This window comes from Oncorhynchus keta, unplaced genomic scaffold (assembly GCF_023373465.1).
Source record: "Oncorhynchus keta strain PuntledgeMale-10-30-2019 unplaced genomic scaffold, Oket_V2 Un_contig_27095_pilon_pilon, whole genome shotgun sequence".
NCBI classification, from domain to species: Eukaryota; Metazoa; Chordata; class Actinopteri; order Salmoniformes; family Salmonidae; genus Oncorhynchus; species Oncorhynchus keta.
In genome coordinates this window covers 69,867-89,136 of record NW_026285337.1, presented here as the reverse complement: position 1 = coordinate 89,136, position 19,270 = coordinate 69,867, and the positions used below count along the sequence as shown (strand labels likewise).

The following is a 19,270-nucleotide window of genomic DNA, read 5'->3' as shown; positions in this document are numbered from 1 at the left end:
GCTGAATACTGTTCCAGTATGCTGGTGTCCAACAGCACTCTCCAGGACCCCACTCATATCCTGGCATCCTGGAAACACACACACTTTTCATTACAATTCACAAGTGTCTCATTCTGGTTCACAGTCGCTCTCTAAATCTTGCTCCCTCTCTCTCGCTCTAAATCTTGCTCCCTCTCTCTCGTTCTCTTAATCTTGCTCCCTCTCTCTCGTTCTCTTAATCTTGCTCCCTCTCCCTCTCTAAATCTTTCTCCCTCTCTCTCTCTAAATCTTGCTCCCTTTCTCTCTCTAAATCTCGCTCCCTCTCTCTCTCTAAATCTTGCTCCCTCTCTCTCTAAATCTTGCTCCCTCTCTCTAAATCTTGCTCCCTCTCTCTAAATCTCGCTCCTTCTCTCTCTCTAAATCTTGCTCCCTCTCTCTCTCTAAATCTTGCTCCCTCTCTCTCTCTAAATCTCGCTCCCTCTCTCTCTCTAAATCTTGCTCCCTCTCTCCCTCTAAATCTTGCTCCCTCTCTCTCAAATCTTGCTCCCTCTCTCTAAATCTTGCTCAGCTCCCACTCTCTAAATCTTGCTCCCTCTCTCTCTCTAAATCTTGCTCCTTCTCGCTCTCTCTCCCTCTCTCTCTCTAAATCTTGCTCCCTGATCTCTCTTAAATCTTGCTCAGTCTTCCCCTCTCTTTCTCTCTAAATCTTTCTCTCTAAATCTTGCTCCCCTCTCTCACTCAAGATCTTGCTCTCAGCTCTCCCCCTACAAAGCATGAATCTGCCAGGTTATAGGTCACCAGGTGAAACTAACCCATCGACAATTTCAGTATGTAACCATTACAGCGTATCAGAGTGTACTGTCCATCACCTACAGGCTTGGACACAGCTCTCCTATACATGGCTCCCTGTACTGTAGGAGATCACTGTTATCAGCCAGGACACAGCTCTCATAGAGGCTCCCTGTACTGTAGGAGATCACTGTTATCAGCCAGGACACAGCTCTCATAGAGGCTCCCTGTACTGTAGGAGATCACTGTTATCAGCCAGGACACAGCTCTCATAGAGTCTCCCTGTACTGTAGGAGATCACTGTTATCAGCCAGGACACAGCTCTCATAGAGGCTCCCTGTACTGTAGGAGATCACTGTTATCAGCCAGGACACAGCTCTCATAGAGGCTCCCTGTACTGTAGGAGATCACTGTTATCAGCCAGGACACAGCTCTCATAGAGGCTCCCTGTACTGTAGGAGACAGTAGTAATCACTGTTATCAGCCAGAAAAGAGGCAGGTCGTTAGAAGAAATGACTGCTCAGTGTGTGCTGTGGTTGATGTCCCAGTCCTGCTGTGTGTCTGGGGTGGCAGGGTAGCCTAGTGGTTAAAGCATTGGACTAGTAACCGAAAGGTTGCAAGTTCAAACCCCTGAGCTGACAAGGTCGTTCTGCTGCCCCTGAACAGGCAGTTAACCCACTGTTCCTAGGCCGTCATTGAAATTAAGAATTTGTTCTTAACTGACTTGCCTAGTAAAATAACAAATAAATACAAAATCTACTGTGTGTACACTCCCCTACGTATTACATTTGGGCAGAAGCTTAGTATCTGGTCCCATATATACTGCTTAAATACACCAGAGGTGAATTTGTCCAAAGACCCTTCAAATCTTTATTAGTCCCATGCTCCGTATACAACAGGTAAACCTTCAAAATCTTTTACTTATGACCCCTTCAAATCTTTATTAGTCCCATGCTCCCTATACAACAGTTAGACCTTACAGTGAAATGCTTACTTACTTACGAGCCCAAAAACCAACAGTGCAGTTTCAAAGAAAATACTGGAGGGGACAAGATACATAAAGCACATTTATTTCTAAAATCCTCAAAATAAAAAAAAAAAAAGGTGACATTCTGTAATGTTGCTTCATATAAAACATTTGAACTCAAATCCAAAATGCTGGAGTTTAGAGCCAAATGTTTTAGCTTCACTGTCCAAAGGCATCAGTAGAGGAGTCTATGTCTACGGTGAGCTCACCTCAGAGCCATATACAGCCTGTATATACATGTACACACACAGTACTGGCTGGGCTCTGCTTCCAACACATCAGTGTAGTGACTAGGATAGGACACATATTATAGACAAGACCTGGGTAAAAATACATACCTAGCATACCAAATACATACCAAGCATACCAAATACATCCCTAGCGTACCAAATACATCCCTAGCGTACCAAATACATACCTAGCATACCAAATACATACCAAGCATACCAAATACATACCAAATACATACCAAGCATACCAAATACATCCCGAGCGTACCAAATACATACCTAGCGTACCAAATACATACCTAGCGTACCAAATACATACCAAGCATACCAAATACATACCTAGCATACCAAATACATACCTAGCATACCAAATACATACCAAGCATACCAAATACATACCTACCAAATAGCATACCAAATACATACCAAGCATACCAAACACATACCAAGTACATACCTATCATACCAAATACATACCAAGCATACCAAATACATACCTAGCATACCAAATACATACCTAGCATACCAAATACATACCTAGCATACCAAATACATACCTAGCATACCAAATACATACCTAGCATACCAAATACATACCAAATACATACCTAGCATACCAAAAAGATACCTAGCATACCAAATACATACTTAGTACGCAAGTTAAATGCAAGGAGACATTTTAAAGTCACAAACACTCACGCAACAAACAAAGACCTGAACTTAAAAAACATTTTTAAACGTTATCTAAGTTCTTTAAAGAATGTCCTACTAGCTTGTCCCTGAGAGTGATGTGTTTGGCCTTGATCTAATTACTGTGTGACTGATTGAGGGACAGGTGGCCTTGAGCTGCCCATGACGTCAGAGCTCTGCTGCACCTGTGTAGATACGGGGCTGGGAAGTGTCTCTGGTCTGCTAACCCTATGACCGTATTTCAATTGTCATAAGCATCTTATCTGTCCTCGTATGCTGTCCATTTTTAGCCCACAAAACGTGAAATAACTGGCTCCTTTGAACTTTAACTCCAGATATGGAATGTGTGAGTATGGAAGAGGACCAAGCTTTTGTAGAACTATCAACACAGAACCGGGATATTTTATTTCAGCTCTTGAAACATGTGACCAACACTTTACATTTCTATTTGTTTTCAGTATATATGGTCAGTCACCGGCTTCATTAGGAAATGTGTTGATGATGGTGTACCCACAATAACAATCCGGACAAACCCCCAACCAGAAACCCTGGATGAACGGAGATATCCGTACAATGCAGAGAGCCCGTACTGCAGCATTCAATGTCAGCAGAACGGATCCCGATGACTCTGTGGGGCGCTGCGCGGCTAGCAGGTACGAGCTCTGCAAATCCATTAGGGACGCAAAAACACAACACAGCCTCAAACTTGAATTGATGTTCCACAACTCAGACTCACAACGCATGTGGCAAGGACCACAGACTATCACAGACTACAAAAGGCAAATCCAGCTGTGTGGTGCCCACACGCCCCAGCTGATCCACATTCTGTTCTTGGGAGACAATAGCGAGACAATCCGTTTTAAGTCTCTCGCTCCTCCAGACAACCAGGAAGTTTCTCGCTCCTCCAGACAAACCAGGAAGTCTCTTGTCCTCCAGACAACCAGGAAGTCTCTACTTCCTCCAGACAACCAGGAAGTCTCTGGCATCCTCCAGACAACCAGGAAGTCCTCTCCAAATGACAACCAGGAAGTCTGCTCCTCCAGACAACCAGAAGTCTCTCGCTCCTCACAGACAACCAGGAAGTCTCTCGCTCCTCCAGACAACCAGGAAGTCACAACTGCTCCAGACAACCAGGAAGTCTCTCGTTCCAGACAACTGCTCAGTTCTACACTGCTCCAGACAACCAGGAAGTCTCTCGCTGCTCCAGACAACCAGGAAGTCTCTGCTGCTCCAGACAAATTGGAAGTCTCTCGCTGCTCCTGACATACCAGGAAGTCTCTCGCTCCTCCAACAACCAGGAATATTCTACTCCAGACAACCAGGAATTTCTCGCTGCTTAGACAACCAGGAAGTCTTCTTGTTGTTGCATTGTTCAACCAGGAAGTCTCTACTGCTCCAGACAGCATTTCATTGCTCCAGACAACCAGGAAGTCTCTCGCTCCTCCAGACAATAAAAAGTCTCTGAAACTCCAGACAGTGGACCAGGAAGTCTCTCGCTCCTCCAGACAACCTAAGTCTCAATTGCTCTCGCTCCTCAGACAACCAGGAAGTCTCTTAACTCCAGACAACCAGGAAGTCTCTCGCTGCTCCAGACAACCAGGAAGTCTCTCATCCTCCAAACAACTGAGTCTCTCACAGACAACCAGAAAGTCTCTCTAACTGTCCAGACAACCAGGAACTGACCTAGACAACTCAGGAAGTCTCTAGTAACTCCAGACAACCAGGAAGTCTCATCCTCCAGACAACCAGGAAGTCTCTCAACTCCTCCAGACAACCAGGAAGTCTCTGTAGCTAACTCCAGACAACCAGAAAGTCTCATCTCCAGACAACCAGGAAGTCTCACAGACAACCTAGGAAGTCTCATCTAGACAACCAGGAAGTCTCACCTCCAGACAACCAGGAAGTCTCTAACTGCTCCTCCAGACAACAGGAAGTCTCTCGCTCCTCCAGACAACCAGGAAGTCTCTCGCTCCTCCAACAACCAGGAAGTCTCTCGCTCCTCCAGACAACCAGGAAGTCTCTCGCTCCTCCAGACAACCAGGAAGTCTAGTAACTCAGACAACCAGGAAGTCTCTCGCTCCTCCAGACAACCAGGAAGTCTCTCGCTCCTCCAGACAACCAGGAAGTCTCTCGCTCCTCCAGACAACCAGGAAGTCTCTCGCTCCTCCAGACAACCAGGAAGTCTCTCGCTCCTCCAGACAACCAGGTGCTTTCACTCTCTGAGGCTGATGTGAGGAAAACTCAAAAAGAGTGTGCTGACCAGCTAGTCTCCACTGACATCTTCAACCTGTCCCTGTCCCAGGCTGTAGTCCCCACCTGCTTTAAGGAGACCACCATCGTCCTAGTGCCCAAGAAAAATAGAGTGGCATGCCCAAATGACCTATTACCTCAGTCCTCATGAAGTGCCCGGAGAGGCTGGTCATGGCCCACATCAAGGCTCATGTCAGGCCCAATGGACCCACTTACATCTGGAAAGAGGAAGACCTATGTGACAATGCTGTTCATTGACTACAGTTCAGCATTCAACACTATTGTTCCCTCCACGTTTGTTACCAAACTCAGAGCCCTGGGTCAGGACACCAAGCTCTGCAAATGGATTCTGGATTTCCTGACAGGCAGACCACAGGCTGTGAGGATCGTCAACAATACCTTCTCCACACTGACTCAACACAGGTCCACTCCCAGGGGTGTGTCCCCAAGTCCTCTGCTCTACTTCCTGTTCATCAACCATCCACGACTGTGTAGCTTTGCACCACACCAACTCCATCATCTAGTCTCCATGACGACACCACGGTTGTAGGCCTGATAACCTACCAAGAACAACGAGTCAGCCTATAGGGAGGAGGTAAGTGAACTGGCATTTTGGTGTCAGGACAACAACCTCTCCATCAATGTCAGCAACAACAACAAAAATGAGTTGATTGTTGACTTCAGGAACAGAGGAGGGAACACGCCCGATCCACATCAGCGGGACTGCGGTAGAGACCTATTAACGAGTCACACGTTTTAAGTTCCTCGGCATCCACATCACAGAGTACTTATCATGGACAAACAACACCACCACTCTTGTCAAGAGGGCACAACAGCGTCTCTAAGGCGGCTGAAGAAATTTGGCATGCTAACTAACCCGGGTCCTCTCTAAATACAACCACTGCACCATCGAACTCATCCTGACTGATTGCATCACGGCCAAGTATGGGAATTAACTCATCTACTACACACATCACAACTGCTGCTACCTGACTGTTACTACACTGCTCAGTTTATACACTGCTCCCCCCATCCCCTATTCTCAATACACCTGGAAATATTGATCCACAAATTGTGCCTTCCTTTATTATACTTAATAAGCAACAAAAATATATATATTCTACTGAGACATTTATTTTCAAAATCTTATTTTATATTATTTCTTCTTGTTGCATGTAACTCAAGCATTTCATTGGACGATGCATGTAACTCATTAACTGGTATACGACCAATAAAAAACTTGAAACTTGACAGTGGACCGATTTAGCTAAACGACTATATATTTCTCAATTGAAACTCCTCACAACATGACCTATTAACTCATCTAACTGTAGTAACTCACAACATGACCTATTAACTCATCTAACTGTAGTAACTCACAACATGACCTAATAACTCATCTAACTGTAGTAACTCACAACATGACCTATTAACTCATCTAACTGTAGTAACTCACAACATGACCTATTAACTCATCTAACTGTAGTAACTCACAACATGACCTATTAACTCATCTAACTGTAGTAACTCACAACATGACCTATTAACTCATCTAACTGTAGTAACTCACAACATGACCTATTAACTCATCTAACTGTAGTAACTCACAACATGACCTATTAACTCATCTAACTGTAGTAACTCACAACATGACCTATTAACTCATCTAACTGTAGTAACTCACAACATGACCTATTAACTCATCTAACTGTAGTAACTCACAACATGACCTATTAACTCATCTAACTGTAGTAACTCACAACATGACCTATTAACTCATCTAACTGTAGTGACTCACAACATGACCTAATAACTCATCTAACTGTAGTGACTCACAACATGACCTATTAACTCATCTAACTGTAGTAACTCACAACATGACCTATTAACTCATCTAACTGTAGTAACTCACAACATGACCTATTAACTCATCTAACTGTAGTAACTCACAACATGACCTATTAACTCATCTAACTGTAGTAACTCACAACATGACCTATTAACTCATCTAACTGTAGTAACTCACAACATGACCTATTAACTCATCTAACTGTAGTAACTCACAACATGACCTATTAACTCATCTAACTGTAGTAACTCACAACATGACCTATTAACTCATCTAACTGTAGTAACTCACAACATGACCTATTAACTCATCTAACTGTAGTAACTCACAACATGACCTATTAACTCATCTAACTGTAGTAACTCACAACATGACCTATTAACTCATCTAACTGTAGTAACTTTGGGAAGATGAATCACTGTTTGAATATATTTTCAACTTGACGGGTGATCGTTACACCTGACGGGTGATCGTTACACCTCTGACGGGTGATCGTTACACCTCTGACGGGTGATCGTTACACCTCTGACGGGTGATCGTTACACCTCTGACGGGTGATCGTTACACCTCTGACGGGTGATCGTTACACCTCTGACGGGTGATCGTTACACCTGACGGGTGATCGTTACACCTCTGAATGGTGATCGTTACACCTGACAGGTGATCATTACAAGTAATGGGTGATCATTAGACTGTTCTGAGAGGTTAGAGACATCGAATCAGAGCCTCTCTCTCCCCTCACCGCCTCACTACTTCCCCTAAAGATTACGTGTTGAAAAACACACACTCATAATTCCATACACACTCACTTACTCACTAGAGGAGGCTGGTGGGAGGAGGTTAAGGAGGATGGGCTCATTGTAATGGCTGGAATGGAATTAGTGCAACGGAGTCAAACATGTGGTTTCTATGTGTTTGATTCCGTTCCATTTATTCCATTCCAGCCTTTACAATGAGCCCATCCTCCTAAAGTACCTCCCACCAGCTTCCTCTGACTCGCACAACCCTCTCTCTCACACACACACACACACATACTAGGGAATAGGGTGCTGTTTTGGGACACAACTATAGAATGTCTTACCGTCAAAGAACTGCTGCAGCGCTTCATTCTCTCCCAGAACATCAACGGGCACTGGGAGTCCTCCGGGGGGCTCCATGGTGATCAGCTGCCTGAGATACATAACTGTTATTGGGGGTGAAACAGTAGGCAAGGCCTAGGCTTGAGCACTGTGTAGGCCCAAGCATGTTCATGAGGAGGTAAACACACAGACTGTACAAAATGGAAGAAACCCCTTCACCAATGCCAACCTAATCTTTTTCAGGCTTGCATGGTAGGCTTTGAATGTAACTCCAGACTCTTAGAAAATTGGAGGCTCTGCTATTCTGCCCGAGGTCAAACTACTTCTGTCAGGAAAACATACTGGCCGAGCTAAAACTATTTCTGTCAGGAAAACATAGTAGCCTAACAAACTATTTCTGTCAGGAAAACATACTGCCCTAGGTCAAACTATTTCTGTCAGGAAAATATACTGCCCTAGGTCAAACTATTTCTGTCAGGAAAACATTCTGCCCTAGGTCAAACTATTTCTGTCAGGAAAATATACTGCCCTCGGTCAAACTATTTCTGTCAGGAAAACATACTGCCCTAGGTCAAACTATTTCTGTCAGGAAAACATACTGGGAGAGCTAAAACTATTTCTGTCAGGAAAACATAGTAGCCTAACAAACTATTTCTGTCAGGAAAACCTAGAGGCCTAACTGAAAGTCAACCTGCCATGGAGTAAACTAACTGTCCGTATCCCCTGGTAACAGTTTCATAAAGCTGTTCTTCACCTGACATGGAGTAAACTAACTGTCCGTATCCCCTGGTAACAGTTTCATAAAGCTGTTCTTCACCTGACATGGAGTAAACTAACTGTCCGTAACCCCTGGTAACAGTTTCATAAAGCTGTTCTTCACCTGACATGGAGTAAACTAACTGTCCGTATCCCCTGGTAACAGTTTCATAAAGCTGTTCTTCACCTGACATGGAGTAAACTAACTGTCCGTATCCCCTGTTAACAGTTTCATAAAGCTGCTCTTCACCTGACATGGAGTAAACTAACTGTCCGTATCCCCTGGTAACAGTTTCATAAAGCTGTTTTTCACCTGACATGGAGTAAACTAACTGTCCGTATCCCCTGGTAACAGTTTCATAAAGCTGTTCTTCACCTGACATGGAGTAAACTAACTGTCCGTATCCCCTGGTAACAGTTTCATAAAGCTGTTCTACACCTGACATGGAGTAAACTAACTGTCCGTATCCCCTGGTAACAGTTTCATAAAGCTGTTCTTCACCTGACATAGAGTAAACTAACTGTCCGTATCCCCTGGTAACAGTTTCATAAAGCTGTTCTTCACCTGACATGGAGTAAACTAACTGTCCGTATCCCCTGGTAACAGTTTCATAAAGCTGTTCTTCACCTGACATAGAGTAAACTAACTGTCCGTATCCCCTGGTAACAGTTTCATAAAGCTGTTCTTCACCTGACATGGAGTAAACTAACTGTCCGTATCCCCTGGTAACAGTTTCATAAAGCTGTTCTACACCTGACATGGAGTAAACTAACTGTCCGTAACCCCTGGTAACAGTTTCATAAAGCTGTTCTTCACCTGACATGGAGTAAACTAACTGTCCGTATCCCCTGGTAACAGTTTCATAAAGCTGCTCTTCACCTGACATGGACTAAATGATGTGTAAACTGGGAAGACGACTTCTGTATTTGGACGCCAGGTGTTCACGGAGTAAGAAACGATTAGACAGGTCTGACTGGTTTGTGCTTCATAACAAGACCCCGTCTTCCTCCTCTTCACTTTGTGTTGCTCTTCGAGGAAGGCCTTTCTCTATTGAGCAAACGGTCCATCCGTCTTCTGTTGGCCTCAGTGTTTTTCACTGGGAATCAGTTCAACTGTAGTAGTCTCTCTCTGCAAGCAGCCGACGCACTCAAGCTTTACTAAAGAAAACCACTGACTCTTCACAACGTTCCTGACTGCTGTTATGTCGTTATATATGGTGTAATAATAATTCATAATAAGTATTGCCTGCTTGCTGACAGGGTGTGTGTGTGTGTGTGTGTGTGTGTGTGTGTAATATACTGTACATTATTGCTAATCCATGATTAATCATCATCATTACTATTGTCTCTAGTCTCAGCTCATTTATGGAATCTGTAATTGCTTTGGCTGGTCTGTTACCAGGGGATACGGACAGTTAGTCTCTCTCAGCTCAGCTCATTTAGGTAAATGTGTAATTGCTTTGGCTTCACACCTGAGAGGCTTTCTGTAATAATATACACGATGCATCCCAAATGACACCCTGTTCCCTTTGTAGTACACAGCTTTAGACCAGGGCCCATAGGGACTATTTTGGGGAATAGTCTGTCATTTGGGACAAAGATACAGTGACTAAACTGCTGTGAATAACGAGGCTATTTTCTCCTAGATATTGACTTTATAGCATTGTCAGTTTTGTTCTATGAATTAATGACACACTAAAGTCAGCCGATACATGATGAGAAACGGTCAGCCTTATGATAATGAAGAAGGATGTTCAAAATGATTTGGTAAAAAACATCTCAGTCAGTCCCAGATGAAGATCTGGATGCTTATGAACCACTAACAATTCAAGTGACCTTTTAAAAAGACAAAAAACAAACAACAGGAAATATACATCTTAAAGATTTACAAACATCTGACTAAAATATCCTGAACAAAGCTGAGAGACAGTCATCAAATTGGAGTGTTGTAAATACTAAAGTCCATTAGACTGTTAGAAGGTAATGGTTTCTCTTCTCTACTGACTGTTAGAAGCTAATGGTTTCTCTTCTCTATTGACTGTTAGAAGGAAGCTAATGGTTTCTCTTCTCTACTGACTGTTAGAAGGAAGCTAATGGTTTCTCTTCTCTACTGACTGTTAGAAGGAAGCTAATGGTTTCTCTTCTCTACTGACTGTTAGAAGGAAGCTAATGGTTTCTCTTCTCTACTGACTGTTAGAAGGAAGCTAATGGTTTCTCTTCTCTACTGACTGTTAGAAGCTAATGGTTTCTCTTCTCTACTGACTGTTAGAAGCTAATGGTTTCTCTTCTCTACTGACTGTTAGAAGCTAATGGTTTCTCTTCTCTACTGACTGTTAGAAGCTAATGGTTTCTCTTCTCTACTGACTGTTAGAAGCTAATGGTTTCTCTTCTCTATTGACTGTTAGAAGGAAGCTAATGGTTTCTCTTCTCTACTGACTGTTAGAAGAAAGCTAATGGTTTCTCTTCTCTACTGACTGTTAGAAGAAAGCTAATGGTTTCTCTTCTCTACTGACTGTTAGTTTTTCTCTTCTCTACTGACTGTTAGAAGCTAATGGTTTTCCGTCCCTACTGACTGTTAGAAGCTAATGGTTTCTCTTCTCTACTGACTGTTAGAAGGAAGCTAATGGTTTCTCTTCTCTACTGACTGTTAGAAGGAAGCTAATGGTTTTCCGTCTCTACTGACTGTTAGAAGCTAATGGTTTCTCTTCTCTACTGACTGTTAGAAGGAAGCTAATGGTTTCTCTTCTCTACTGACTGTTAGAAGGAAGCTAATGGTTTCTCTTCTCTACTGACTGTTAGAAGGAAGCTAATGGTTTCTCTGTCTCTACTGACTGTTAGAAGGAAGCTAATGGTTTCTCTTCTCTACTGACTGTTAGAAGGAAGCTAATGGTTTCTCTTCTCTACTGACTGTTAGAAGGAAGCTAATGGTTTCTCTTCTCTACTGACTGTTAGAAGGAAGCTAATGGTTTCTCTTCTCTACTGACTGTTAGAAGGAAGCTAATGGTTTCTCTTCTCTACTGACTGTTAGAAGGAAGCTAGGACTGAAGCTAATGGTTGTCCGTCTCCACTGACTGTTAGAAGGAAGCTAATGGTTGTCCGTCTCTACTGACTGTTAGAAGGAAGCTAATGGTTGTCCGTCTCTACTGACTGTTAGAAGGAAGCTGTCTCCACTGACTGTTAGAAGGAAGCTAATGGTTTTCCGTCTCTACTGACTGTTAGAAGCTAATGGTTTCTCTTCTCTACTGACTGTTAGAAGGAAGCTAATGGTTTCTCTTCTCTACTGACTGTTAGAAGGAAGCTAATGGTTGTCTGTCTCTACTGACTGTTAGAAGGAAGCTAATGGTTTTCCGTCTCTACTGACTGTTAGAAGGAAGCTAATGGTTTTCCGTCTCTACTGACTGTTAGAAGGAAGCTAATGGTTGTCCGTCTCTACTGACTGTTAGAAGGAAGCTAATGGTTGTCCGTCTCTACTGACTGTTAGAAGGAAGCTAATGGTTGTCCGTCTCTACTGACTGTTAGAAGGAAGCTAATGGTTGTCCGTCTCTACTGACTGTTAGAAGGAAGCTAATGGATTTCCGTCTCTACTGACTGTTAGAAGGAAGCTAATGGTTTTCCGTCTCCACTGACTGTTAGAAGGAAGCTAATGGTTTTCCGTCTCTACTGACTGTTAGAAGGAAGCTAATGGTTTTCCGTCTCTACTGACTGTTAGAAGGAAGCTAATGGTTGTCCGTCTCTACTGACTGTTAGAAGGAAGCTAATGGTTGTCCGTCTCTACTGACTGTTAGAAGGAAGCTAATGGTTGTCCGTCTCTACTGACTGTTAGAAGGAAGCTAATGGTTGTCCGTCTCTACTGACTGTTAGAAGGAAGCTAATGGTTTTCCGTCTCCACTGACTGTTAGAAGGAAGCTAATGGTTGTCCGTCTCCACTGACTGTTAGAAGGAAGCTAATGGTTGTCCGTCTCTACTGACTGTTAGAAGGAAGCTAATGGATTTCCGTCTCTACTGACTGTTAGAAGGAAGCTAATGGTTTCCGTCTTCTCTACTGACTGTTAGAAGGAAGCTAATGGTTCTACTGACTGTTAGAAGGAAGCTAATGGTTGTCCGTCTCTACTGACTGTTAGAAGGAAGCTAATGGTTGTCCGTCTCTACTGACTGTTAGAAGGAAGCTAATGGTTGTCCGTCTCCACTGACTGTTAGAAGGAAGCTAATGGTTGTCCGTCTCTACTGACTGTTAGAAGGAAGCTAATGGTTGTCCGTCTCTACTGACTGTTAGAAGGAAGCTAATGGATTTCCGTCTCCACTGACTGTTAGAAGGAAGCTAATGGTTTTCCGTCTCTACTGACTGTTAGAAGGAAGCTAATGGTTTTCCGTCTCTACTGACTGTTAGAAGGAAGCTAATGGTTGTCCGTCTCTACTGACTGTTAGAAGGAAGCTAATGGTTGTCCGTCTCTACTGACTGTTAGAAGGAAGCTAATGGTTGTCCGTCTCTACTGACTGTTAGAAGGAAGCTAATGGTTGTCCGTCTCCACAGTCAGTAGAGAAGGGAAAGGCTGAATGTGAACCTTACCTTTTCTCCAAAATGGAGTCCTGGCTGGTAGTTCCGTTGACAACCTTCTCTCCGACTTCAGGTACAATCCATTTGGCAAACAATATCCATTATATCCTCAGAGCCCAGTTACTCCACGTTTGTTCACCCACCCAGGTAGTTGTTTCGGTAGATTTAGGCCTTTTGGTGTTGACAATAATATTCCCAGAATTGTGTATCCAAAATAATGTATGTGTCACAGGTGTCTCTCCTGTGTACTTTGTTCTCTAGTCTGAAAGGTAAAAACCATTCACATACCCTGCGCAGGCGTTCTGCCTGTGTGTGCCAGGTGTCCTTGCCCTGGATCATAAAGCAGGTATTCATTACAAGGTGACACAGAGGGGTAGTACACTAAAAAGCAGTCTTATCTCTGGCTTAGACACTCTGCAAATAGAACACTGTCCATACAGATATACAGTACTGTCCATACAGATATACAGTCCATACAGATATACAGTCCATACAGATATACAGTCCATACAGATATACAGTCCATACAGATATACAGTCCATACAGATATACAGTACAGTACAGTCCATACAGATATACAGTACAGTCCATACAGATATACAGTACAGTCCATACAGATATACAGTACAGTCCATACAGATATACAGTACAGTCCATACAGATATACAGTACAGATATACAGTCCATACAGATATACAGTACAGTCCATACAGATATACAGTACAGTCCATACAGATATACAGTACAGTCCATACAGATATACAGTACAGTCCATACAGATATACAGTACAGTCCATACAGATATACAGTACAGTACTGTCCATACAGATATACAGTACGTCCATACAGATATACAGTACTGTCCATACAGATATACAGTACAGTACTGTCCATACAGATATACAGTACTGTCCATACAGATATACAGTAGTCCATACAGATATACAGTACAGTCCATACAGATATACAGTACTGTCCATACAGATATACAGTACAGTCCATACAGATATACAGTACTGTCCATACAGATATACAGTACGTCCATACAGATATACAGTACAGTCCACTCAGATATACAGTACAGTATACAAATGTACAGTACTGTCCATACATATGTACAGTACTGTCCATACAAATGTACAGTACTGTCCATACAAATGTACAGTACTGTCCATACTGTTCCTAGGCCGTCATTGAAAATAAGAATTTGTTCTTAACTGACTTTCCTAGTTAAATAAAGGTAAAATAAATAAATAAAAACTATAAACAATTAATGAACATGCACCTGTGGAATAGTTGTTAAGACACAAACAGCTTACAGACGGTAGGCAATTAAGGTCATAGTTATGAAAACTTAGGACACTAAAGAGGCCTTTCTACTGACTCTGAAAAACACCGATCTGCATGAACATGCCTTAGGCATGCTGCAAGGAGGCATGAGGACTGCGGATGTGGCCAGGGCAATACATTGCCATGTCTGTACTGTGAGTCGCCTAAGACTGCGCTATAGGGAGACAGGACGGACAGCTGATCGTCCTTGAAGTGGCAGACCACGTGTAACAACACCTGCACAGGATCGGTACATCCGATTGCGGGACAGGTACAGGATGGCAACAACACTGCCCGGGTTACACCAGGAACGTACAATCCCTCCATCACTGCTCAGGCTCTCTGCAATAGGCTGAGAGAGGCTGGACTGAGGGCTTGCAGGCCTGTTGTCAGGCAGGTCCTCACCAGATATCACAGGCAACAACGTCGCCTATGCTCTTGATGTTGCAGCTGTAGAACCTTGAAGATCTGAGGACCCATACCAAATCTTTCTAGTTTCCTGAGGGGGAATAGGCTTTGTCGTGTCCTCTTCAAGACTGGTCCAAACACACCAAGACATTCTAGTTTGTTGGTGAAGGAACTTGAAGCTCTCAACCTGCTCCACTACAGCCCCGTCAATGAGAACGGGGGCGTGCTCGGTCCTCTTTTTCCTGTTGCCCACAATCATCTTCTCTGTCTTGATTGCGTTGACCTCCTCCCTATAGGCTGTCTCGTCGTTGTTCAGACCTACCACTGTTGTCGTCTGCAAACTTAATGAAGGTGTTGGAGTTGTGCCTGGCCACGAGGTCGTGGGTGAACAGGGAGTACAGGAAGGGACTGAGCACACACCCCTGAGGGGCTCCAGTGTTGAGGATCAGCATAGCGGATGTGTTGCTACCTACCCTCACCACCTGGGGTCGCCCCGTCAGGAAGTACAGGATCCAGTTGCAGAGGGAGGTGTTAAGTCCCAGGATCCTTAGCTTAGTGATGAGCTTTGAGGGCACAGTGTTTAACACTGAGCTGTAGTCAATGAATAGCATTCTCACATAGGTGTTCCTTTTGTCCGGGTGGGAAAGGGCAGTGTGGCGTGCAAAAGAGACTGCATCATCTGTGGATCTGTTGGGGGCGGTATGCAAATTGAAGTGGGTCTAGAGTTTCTGGGATAACGGAGTTAATGTGAGCCATTACCAGCCTTTCAAAGCACTTCATGGCTACAGATGTAAGTGCTACGGGTCTGTAGTCATTTAGGCAGGTTGCCTTTGGGGACTATGGCGGTCTGCCTTGACTCATTTTGGGTCTTGTTTCTAGTAAACCAACGTAGCAGGTGAAGAAAGACACCTGAACGGCGTCCCTACCTCTTCAGGGGGACCAGAAGTTAGGTTGAAGGGGAGCAGATGGAGAGCTGTCTCTGCCAAGACCTTTCCACTCGTTTCCACTAGGGAACACTGGGACGACAATACAGTCATTTCTCAGTACACCGTCTACGTCAGAGCCCAGAGTCATATTTCAGTACAGTGGTTCCTGTTCCCTAGACCAGTGGTTCCTATTCCCTAGACCAGTGGTTCCTATTCCCTAGACCAGCGGTTCCTATTCCCTAGACCAGCGGTTCCTATTCCCTAGACCCGTGGTTCCTATTCCCTAGACCTGTGGTTCCTATTCCCTAGACCAGTGGTTCCTATTCCCTAGACCAGTGGTTCCTATTCCCTAGACCAGTGGTGCCCATCCAGGGCTACTAGGATCCCTAGGGGGAACTTGGCCTATCCACAGGGGGTACATGAGAAGGCTCATGATGAGACCATAGGGTTACTGCTAAAAAGCACACGAGTGGGTACTACAGGTGTACTCTGGGAAGAGCAAAATTCCGTTGGTGGTACAGTAACCGAAAAGGTTGGGAACCACTGCCCTATAGAGTGCACTACTGTTGACCAGAGCCCAACATGCATGTACCCTAGTCAAAAGCAGTGCACTATATAGGGAATAGGGTTCTGGTCTAAAGTAGTGCATTATATAGGGAATAGGGCTCTGGTCTAAAGTAGTGCACTATATAGGGGGGGATAGGGCTCTGGTCTAAAGTAGTGCACTATATAGGGAATAGGGCTCTGGTCTAAAGTAGTGCACTATATAAGGAATAGGGCTCAGGTCTAAAGTAGTGCACTATATAGGGAATAGGTTACCATTTGTGATGCACAACATGGGTATTGAACCAGGAAGTATTTTATATGCAGTATAATTGTGTTCAGTCCAAGATAATAAAGTTTATAGTGTTGAATCTATACTGCAGAGGAGGCTGGTGGGAGGAGATATAGGAGTGTTGAATCTATACTGCAGAGGAGGCTGGAGGGAGGAGATATAGGAGTGTTGAATCTATACTGCAGAGGAGGCTGGTGGGAGGACATATAGGAGTGTTGAATCTATACTGATGAACTCTGTGATTGTGAAAGACGACAACAAATTGACATTTTTAAATGCAATAGAATTGCAAAACATATTGAAACAGTAACATCGTCAAAACTACTGTATTGAAAGGACGTCATTTCACCAAGATTTACAATCCAGTTGAAAGCCCAGAGACATGGCAGGAAGAAGAACCATTAGCAGGAAGTTACCCTACTTTTATAAGACAACGCTTGGACAACGTGCAGAATGTACTGAACAATGTACAGATCTATTTTTATTACGCAGTAGAATTGTGTCCTGACAATTTTACCCTTAAATGTGTCATCATATGTACACTGACTGAGTGTTTGGGACAACCGACTTCATGTTCACAAACAGAGACACGTTGGTTCCAGAGGTATACCATTTTTTATTCAGTGTGTTCCAGAAAGGCACTAAAATAAATTGAGGAAAGCTTGGAGTTGGAATGTTAACAGAGGACTTGGAGGGATGGAAGGATGGAAAACCAGGAGAAGGTATATAGATTGGAACGTTTTTTAGACCACACACACGCACACACACCACACGTACACACACCACAACGACACACACACACACCACACGTACACACACACATGACGACACAGCTACATACTTCTAACTAAAGGGTTGGTAAAGAACTAAAAAGCCAGAGAGAATGTTCTTCATCATCGATGTGTTTTCTAAAACCTTCAAAACATTTGTCCAGATTCTTCTAAAGTCCTTGTATTGGACAGAACCCAACAGAATCCTCCTCCTCATGTTCTGCTCCCAAATGGCACCTATTCTCTACATCACGGGTCCCAAACATACGGGGCGTCGGAGTATCACGGGACCTTCCGATCTAAAACGAAGCGTCACTCCGCAATGCATTAGGCTAGAAACAAGTAGTAAAATGACAAAGAGGAAGACGCGACTCGGATGCACATGGGGAATGTATTTGCTTCGTCTCTATGACATCGAGAAGCTGAGCTTACGACCTTCTAAAGTCGAGGAGTCAAAAGAAATTGGACTTCACTTGCGGAGTAATCTTATACAATCTGTGACTCCGTCGCTATCAATTGATCAAATCACTTCCTGTAAAATATAATTTGCATAATTAAATTGAATCACTTCCTGTCACATATAATTTGCATAATTAAATTGAATCACTTCCTGTAAAAATATAATTTGCATAATTAAATTGAAGGTTCATATAAATTATCGTAATAAAACATTTGGTAGCGGAAAACATTTGGGGAAATCAGGTCTAGACTATTTATTTCTATTATTATTGTTATTATCATCATCATCATGGAGGCTCCTGAGTGGCGCAGCTGTTTAAGGTACTGCATCTCAGTGCTACAGGAATCACTACAGACCCTGGTTCGATTCCAGGCTGTATCACAACCAGGCGTGATTGGGAGTACCATAGGGTGGAGCACAATTGGCCCCGCGTCGTCAGGCATCGTCAGGGTTAGGGGGGTTTGGCCTTGGTAGGCCGTCATTGTAAATAAGAATTGGTTCTTAACTGACTTGCCAAGTTAAATAAAAGGTTAAATAAATTGCCTACCTAAAACAAGTCATGAGACATTTTCCTAGGTCCCTAAAAAGAAACAAAATGAAGCTGGTGTTGTATTTAACAAAGGCAATCTCAATAAAAAAAATAATGAAGCACGTTTGGGAACCCCTGCTGTGCATACTGCACCACTACAGTAGTTAACTATATAGAGAATAGGGTGCCATTTGTGACTCAGCCTTGTAGTGTGGACAGAAGAGCTAACGGAGTCACATACAGCAGCGTGGTCGTCACCATAGTTACGGTCCTCTGGTTTTAAATACGGACTGGAGATAGATGGATAGAATAACCACAGATGGCTGGATGGACGGAGCGCCTCGATTTACACTTGTCTTGTGTCCCAAATGGCACCCTATTCCATATTTAGTGCACTACTTTTGACCAGGGCTCATAGGGGCCACAAGTCGTGCACTACAGTGAACAGGGTGCCATTTTGGAAGCAGCCGTTGGGTTTAGAGCACTTCCTCTCTGTTCCAATATGCATTCTAGCAGACCAATCAGAATGACAAGCAAAGGTCATGTTCCAGACAGACTGACTGAACTACCAATCCCCTTACATCCTGAATAACTACTCACTGTTATTGGTAGACCAGTCAGTCTGAACTACCAATCCCCTTACATCCTGAATAACTACTCACTGTTATTGGTAGATCAGTCAGTCTGAACTACCAATCCCCTTACATCCTGAATAACTACTCACTGTTATTGGTAGATCAGTCAGTCTGAACTACCAATCACTTTATTGGTAGACATCCAGTCTGAACTTAACTACATCCTGATTAAC

At 43.5% G+C, this 19,270-nt stretch overlaps 1 protein-coding gene and 1 long non-coding RNA gene across 2 annotated transcripts in view; both read right to left on the bottom strand.

The window, feature by feature from the left end:
- Positions 1 to 31: 31 nt before the first annotated feature.
- On the bottom strand, positions 32 to 13,490 carry LOC127922793 (uncharacterized). The gene is made up of 3 exons (XR_008112366.1): positions 13,217 to 13,490; positions 7,896 to 7,984; positions 32 to 68 (listed from the first exon to the last, which is right to left on the bottom strand). It is a non-coding gene; the product is annotated as an uncharacterized LOC127922793 (long non-coding RNA).
- Positions 13,491 to 17,299: 3,809 nt separating this feature from the next.
- rab3ip (RAB3A interacting protein (rabin3)) overlaps positions 17,300 to 19,270 on the bottom strand; it is a 55,329-nt gene continuing 53,358 nt past the window's right edge. Inside the window, exon 13 of the mRNA XM_052506636.1 lies at positions 17,300 to 19,223. The gene's annotated coding sequence lies outside the window, so the exon portion shown is untranslated. The remainder of the gene's footprint in view (positions 19,224 to 19,270) is intronic.